The sequence below is a fragment of the Enhydra lutris genome, unplaced genomic scaffold (assembly GCF_002288905.1).
Source record: "Enhydra lutris kenyoni isolate GAN:26980312 unplaced genomic scaffold, ASM228890v2 scaffoldscaffold65, whole genome shotgun sequence".
Lineage (NCBI taxonomy): Eukaryota > Metazoa > Chordata > Mammalia > Carnivora > Mustelidae > Enhydra > Enhydra lutris.
Window position 1 is genome coordinate 2,726,014 of NW_019154149.1, and position 7,020 is coordinate 2,733,033.

Genomic DNA, 7,020 nt, shown 5'->3' on the forward strand with positions numbered 1-7,020 from the left:
TCATGTGGGCCATTTACGGGAGAGCAGTCGAACAAAAGGCACTTACTGAGGACGGATTTTTGAGGTTACGCTATAATGATATCATCTGATTTCCCCATGAGGTAGTTCTTACACAACCATCAACTCTGAATCTTGTTTAGTTGGATGATAGGTAGTATACTCTTCTAGATAATTTCCATGAACTGCAATATGATATCCTAATACTCACTTTGGCATGTATTTTGATGTATACTACTTAAAAACTTATTATGAGAAAACTCTGGATGAAAGTTTTATAATTATTTCAGTATCATACATAATTTATATTATCCATGTATAAACTTTGCCTGTTTTCTATAGGTTTTTGCTATTTCTCTCATCAGGACTTCACAGAGGTTTTTTTTTTTGTTTTTTTTTTTGTTTGTTTTTCTTAGAGATTTTATTTATTTGACAGACAGAGATCACAAGTAGGCAGAGAGGCAGGCAGAGAGAGGAGGAAGCAGGCTCCCCACCAAGCAGAGAGCCCGATGCGGGGCTTGATCCCAGGACCCTGAGATCATGACCTGAGCCGAAGGCAGAGGCTTTAACCCACTGAGCCACCCAGGCGCCCCAGGACTTCACAGAGTTTTTTTGTAAAACCCTTGGAAGTCAAAAGTTTTTTCAGAATTTCACGTTTTCCAACTGATTTTTAATGTATTAATCCATTTGATTGTCTTTGTGTCATCTAAATCAGTATCAAAATCTAAATCATCACCACTATCTTCATTCTTTCTGCAACTTCTGTGGTCGGAATGTCGATTACTTCCAGTATTTTCTGTCTTTTCTGATTGCTTATTAAATGGAGTAGCAACGTCTTCTTTCTTTTCTAATTTTTTAAAAGTATTTTATTTATTTATTTGAGAGAGAGAGACAGAGATACTGACAGAGAGCACTAGCGAGAGGAGGCGGGGGAAGCAGGCTCCCCGCCGAGCAGGGAGCTGGATGTGGGGCTCAATCCCAGGACCCTGGGATCATGACCTGAGCCAAAGGAAGCTGCTTAATGGACTGAGCCACCCAGGCATCCCACAATGTCTTCTTTCTTTCCATATTTTCCACAAACTTCAAATTCACAGGCACATACTCTATACACTATATGATAAGAATCCTTCACTGACGTTTGTCATTTTAACATATTTTTAAGGCTTTGACAATGGTTTATATTTGCTGTATGTTACACACCTTTCAAGACCTTCTTTATGCTGCTGACAAACTCCACCATGAAGCTTTGCATTAATTTTTTTGGCCTGAACACTCTTATCAAACTTGTCATTTTTTTAAAGATTTTTATTTATTTATTTGACAGGGAGAGAGCTTAAGCAGGCAGAGTAGCAGGGAGAGGGAGAGGGAGAAGCAGTCTCCCCAAACTTGTCTTTTTTGAAACTAACTGCATTCTGATGCCTCTGAGGCCTGGAGCGAGCCACATTCCCCTTCTGGGAGCTCATTTGAAACTATGGTCCCCTCACATTGCACAAGGAAGGAACAGGGAAGACCAAAATACCAGGAACGAGCCCACAGAGTCCACACTTCTGTCCTCATGCTAGTATATTTTTTAAGTTTATTTATTTAAGTAATTGCTGCATCTCACAATGCAGCAATTGTGAACTTGAACTCACAACCCCAAGTCAAGAGTCACACGCTTTTCTGACAACCAGCCAGGCACCCCTCACATTAGTATTTTTTATTATTATTTATTTTATTTATTTATTAGTATTTTTTAATAATCGTGAGACTATAAATGGTAACCTGTCAGCTATATTGGGTTAAATAATAAGTTTTTTAAAAAATCGGTATCACCTGTTACTTTTGATCTTTTTTAATGTGGCTACTAGAAAATTTTAAATTACGTATGTGGCTCACATTACATTTCTTTTCTTTCCCTAGCTTTATTGAAATATAATTGACATGTAACATCACGTAAGTTTAACGTGTACAATGTGATGATTTGATACACATATATACTGTGAAGTGTTTTCCACAATCAGCTTAGTTAACACATTCTTCAGCTCACACCATTACAACTTTATTGTTGTTACGGTAAAAATATTAAAGCTCTCCTATCATAGCAACTTTCAAGTATATAATACAGTATTGCTAACTGTAGTCACCACGCTGTACCTTAGATCCCCAAAACTTCACCTTATAACTGAAATTTCTCCCTTTTGACCAACATCTCCCTATCTTCCCCACCCCTCATCCCCCAGCAACCACCTCTACTCTCTGAGTTCAGTGTTTAGGTTCCACCTCTAAGTGAGAGCATACAGTACTTGTCTTTCTCTGTCTGACTTATTTCACTTAGCTTAATGGTCCCAAGGTCCATGTGGCAAATGGCAGGATTTCCTTTCTTTTTTATGGCTAAACAATATTCCACTCTCTGTATATGTATATATTTATGTGTGTATATATATGTGTGTACATATATATGTATATATATGTACATATATATGTGTGTGTGCATGTATATATATATGTGTATATATGTACATGCACACACACATATATATATATGTAAACACATATGTATCTCACATTTTAACATCCGTCGGTCTGTGGACACTTAGATTGTTTCCATGTCTTGGTTGTTATGATTAATGCTGCAAAAAACCTGGGAGTACGCGTATCTCTTTTGAGATCCTGGTTTCATTTCTTTTGGATATATACCTAGAAGTGGGTTTGCTCAGTCATATGGTAGTTCTATTTTTTTATTTTTTGAGGAGTCTCCATATTGTTTCCCACAGTGGCTGCACCATTTTACACTCCCATCAATAGTGCATGAGAGCTCTCTTTTCCCCACATCCTCGCCAATACTTGTTATCTCTCGTCTTTTTAATAATAGCCAATCTAACACGTGATGTCTCATTGTGGATTTGACTTGCATCTGCCTGATGATTAGTGATATTGAGCCCTTTCCTGTACTTGTTGGCCACTTGTATGTATTCTTTGGAGAAATGTCTATCCAACGCCTTTTGCTCATTGTTTAAGTCTACTTATTTATTTTAAGTCATCTCTACACCCGATATGGGGTTCGAACTCATAACTCGAGATCAAGGGATGTATGCCCTTCTGACTAAGACAGCTAGGCGCCCTACCTTTTGCTCATTCTTCATCAGATCATTTGTATTTCACTACTGAGTCACATGTGTTCCTTATATATTTTGGATATTAACCTCTTATCATATATATGGTTTATATTTTCTCCCATTCCCCAGGTTGCCTTTACATTTTGTTGATTTTTTTTGTCTTTTGCTATGCACAAACTTTTTAGTTTGATGTGGTCCCACTTGTTGATTTTTGCTTTCCTTGTTTGTGCTTTTGGTGTCACATTCAAAATCTCATTGCAAAGACCAATGTCGAGAAGATTTTCCCCTTGCCTTCTTTTAGGAACTTTACACTTAGGTCTTATGTGTAAGTCCTTTATCCATTTCTAGTCAATTTTTGTGAGTGGTGTGAGATAGGGGTCCAGTTTCATTCTTTCCATCACGTTATAGTTCTATTAGACAGTGCTGTCCTAGAAATGGGACGAGGACTTAGTCATCGAATCCCCACCCCTGTGCACTCCACTATGCAGTAGCTCTCCAGTCAAAGCTGATTTCTTTAATTTTCCTGAATCCTCACAGCACTTAATATTTTCACTTTCTTGTACCTGATTATATACAATTTAGAACTTGGCATTATTTCATATTATTAATTATGTCATGTCTGTAAGTGTTGTCACTACCTTTGTGCCTTCTATTATTCCTATTATGCCCAGCACATTCTACATATACAGTAGGACCTGATTATGTTCCCGTTAAATTAAAGTAGGTGTTTCTAATCCTCCGCTTGTGGTGAACTTTGCTACCACAGTAATAAAAGCTCAGTCTACATATGACATGAGAGGTGGACTTACTTGAAGACAATCTGTCTTTGACATAAATGTGGCCCCATAATAATAAATTAGCCCATTGAGATATTAATGTATTCATCAAATATTTGACACCTACTGCGTTCCAGGATTAAGACCTCATTTACAACCACTGACCCAATTGCAGTTTTTTTCTTCTGTTAAAAGACAATGAGTAAAAACATAATAACCCTAAAGAATAATAATAATAACCTTGAACTCTTATACCTTTTGTTTTTTAGAACCATAGATATTTTATATATATTTTATACTTCTTAAAATGTGTGTGTTTTTCTATTACTTTCATCCAGAGTTACTTTTTACAAAGATGTTCATCTTATTTTTTTGTCTTGATTCCCAGTAACAAAGATTGTCTCGAAGGAGACAAGAAGAAATGGGTTGAAGGGCTGCTGTGGATTCATAAATTCTTCCCACAGCTTTTCTTTCTTTTTTTTAATTTAAATTCAATTAGCCAACATATAGTACATCACTAGTTTCAGATGTAGAGTTCAATAAGTCGTCAGCTGCGTGTAACACCCAGTGCTCATCATATCCTTTCTTAAGAGCAAGTCAGAGCTTGATGGAGGGATTTAAATGGACTTTATGATCAATAATAAGTCTCAAAGTTTCACCATTCCTCGCTCTCCCTCTAAAAAAAGAAAGAGCTACAGTTTGATCTCCACCTTTGACATACGGTAATTTAAACATCAAAGAAGGATTTTAGTAATGGGTTTCACACTTTTAAGGGGAAAAAAGGTTCCCCATACCTTTGTTGGCAACAGATAAAAGCACTGAATCAAAATAACCTAGATAAACTGCCTATGGAGTTTATCTGGAAAGTCCAGGTTCTTTGCTCAAAATGAGGCTTAAGTCAACGTATTTCTTTAGAGGAACAATAACCTGATTCATCTACTAAGTTGACCAACAAAAAAACCCATATTTTGATTTTTAAACTTCCTCCAAAGCCCAGCACTGCTGAAGTCATATCTGCTCATCCACAGTCTTCATGCCACATTGCTCTGCGGGGAGAGCTTGCTCTGTTCCCTTGTGTGTCACGTTCAACTGTCATGTGGTGACTGCCTCAAAGCTCTCATCCACCGTCTGGCTTCAGGGGGAGACACGTGTTGTTGTCAACTGCTGATGGCTGACTTGGGAGTTGATAAGTAGAAATCTTGAAATTCTGATTTATTCCTTCTCTATATAATACCAAGATGCATATCCACATATTTAATGTATGTACATAATGCCTCCACAGGTAGGGGCTCTGAGAGGCCAGCTTCAGACAGTTGGAAGTGGGCAGTACTAAGAGTCAGAAGCAGTGCTTTCTCTCCAACTAATGTGTTTGGAGTCAACGTCACTCTCACTCAGAGTACTGCATTTGCCTCCCTCGATGGTCTCCATGCTTCAACCCTTGCCCTCCTATAGTCTGTTCTCCCACGGAGTAAAATCCAAGGTCCCTACATTGGTCTACATGACCCTGCATGATCTGCCCCAGAAATCCTTGCTTCTAGAACCTCAATTCTTAGCTCTATTTCCCAGTAACTGCCTCTTGCTACCCATCAAACATGCCAAATGCAGTCATGTTCACGGTCGTTGCACTCGTTCTTCCTTCTGCTTGGAACAGATCGATAATATGGCCCTCCACAAGTTGATAGGGTCCAATCCCTCACTCACTTCAGGTCTCTGGTCAGTTGGCACCTTACTAGTGAGGTTTTCCCAGCCTTGAATGGCCCAGAGAAAAGAGCAACACTGCTCAAACACTCCCTATCCACATTCCCATTTTATTATTTTTCCAAAGCACTTACTGCTATCCAATATATTATTTACATATTCATTCATTATATTTCCCCCAGTAGGATATAAGCTGCATGAGGAACAAGAGTTTTCTCATGGCTGTATCTCAAAAACCTAGAACACAGGAGGTACTCAACAAATATTTGCTGAATTAATGAATTTATAAATACATCAAGAGAAACTGTTTAAAGACCTGATTAAACACCTGGGATTAACATTGAAAAAAAATAATGAGATGGAACGACAGGCCCTGCATCAAGATAAAAATAAATTTAATGACTAAGCCATGGTCACAATACCAAAACAGATATATATGGAAACTCTCAGAGACCAGGCCAAGCTTAGAGACAAGTTACCTGCAAATTTCCTCATAGAATGCATTAGAATCAAATGAAGAGTCAAAAATGAAGGCAGAGGTCACAGGCTGAAAGAAAGAAAATGACGTCGCAAGCCAGAGGACTGAGGAAGAGATCTGAGAAATAATTTGGCAAATGAAACAGGGAAGTGAATGGCACAAGGTGCTAGGTGTGGGTTAAATTAAGCCAGGTGGCTCAGGCACTCTCAATCCAGCAGCCAGAGGAGAAATAGTAGGAAATGTGTCAAATGCACATCGGTGGGCTGGGGTTGAATTACAGAAAGCCGGAAGAGACAGGAAACCTTAGGCAGAAGCAGACCCAAAATGTGAGCAGAATTTGGCATCTGGGCCTCATTTGGGAGAATGCTTTAATAAGTCAAGAACTGGCACTTGGGAAGACCAAAATCAGATTTTTGGTATCTAATGTAAGTGGACAGATGTGCACAACCAAGCAAGTATTACAAGCCTCCTTTCCCAGGTGAGAAGCTATCTGTCCTCTGGCTAAGCCCAAAGCTCCCATCTGCTGTGCCCAGACAGACCAGGTCTGCTCCCCAAGAGGTGACTAATTCTCTCACTTTATAGAGAAAATATGAACTACAGATGAGAATTCCCACATCTTTCCGACATTATTTCCTGACCTGATATCCTCACTGCATGCATAACTACATAGCCTCCTGTCCCTCCAATTCAAAAGAAGCACCAGCACTTTTTTCAGAGATCAATCTTTGGGGCGCCTGGGTGGCTCAGTGGGTTAAGCGTCTGCCTTTGGCTCAGGTCCTGATCTCAGGGTCCTGGGATAGAGCTGCACGTCTGTTTCTCCATCTCTCCACTCACACTCTCTGTGTCTCTCAAGTAAATAAAATCTTTAAAAAGAAGAAAGAAATCAATCCTATTTTTCTCCTTTTCAAGGACTTTCTCTTTCTCTCAATAGGTACTCCCATGAAGACTCCTTTGTAGCCAACCGGAGAGAAGA

General features: G+C 38.9%; 1 pseudogene; it reads right to left on the minus strand.

The window, feature by feature from the left end:
* Positions 1–675: 675 nt before the first annotated feature.
* Positions 676–1,460, minus strand: LOC111158940 (annotated as a pseudogene).
* Positions 1,461–7,020: the final 5,560 nt, after the last annotated feature.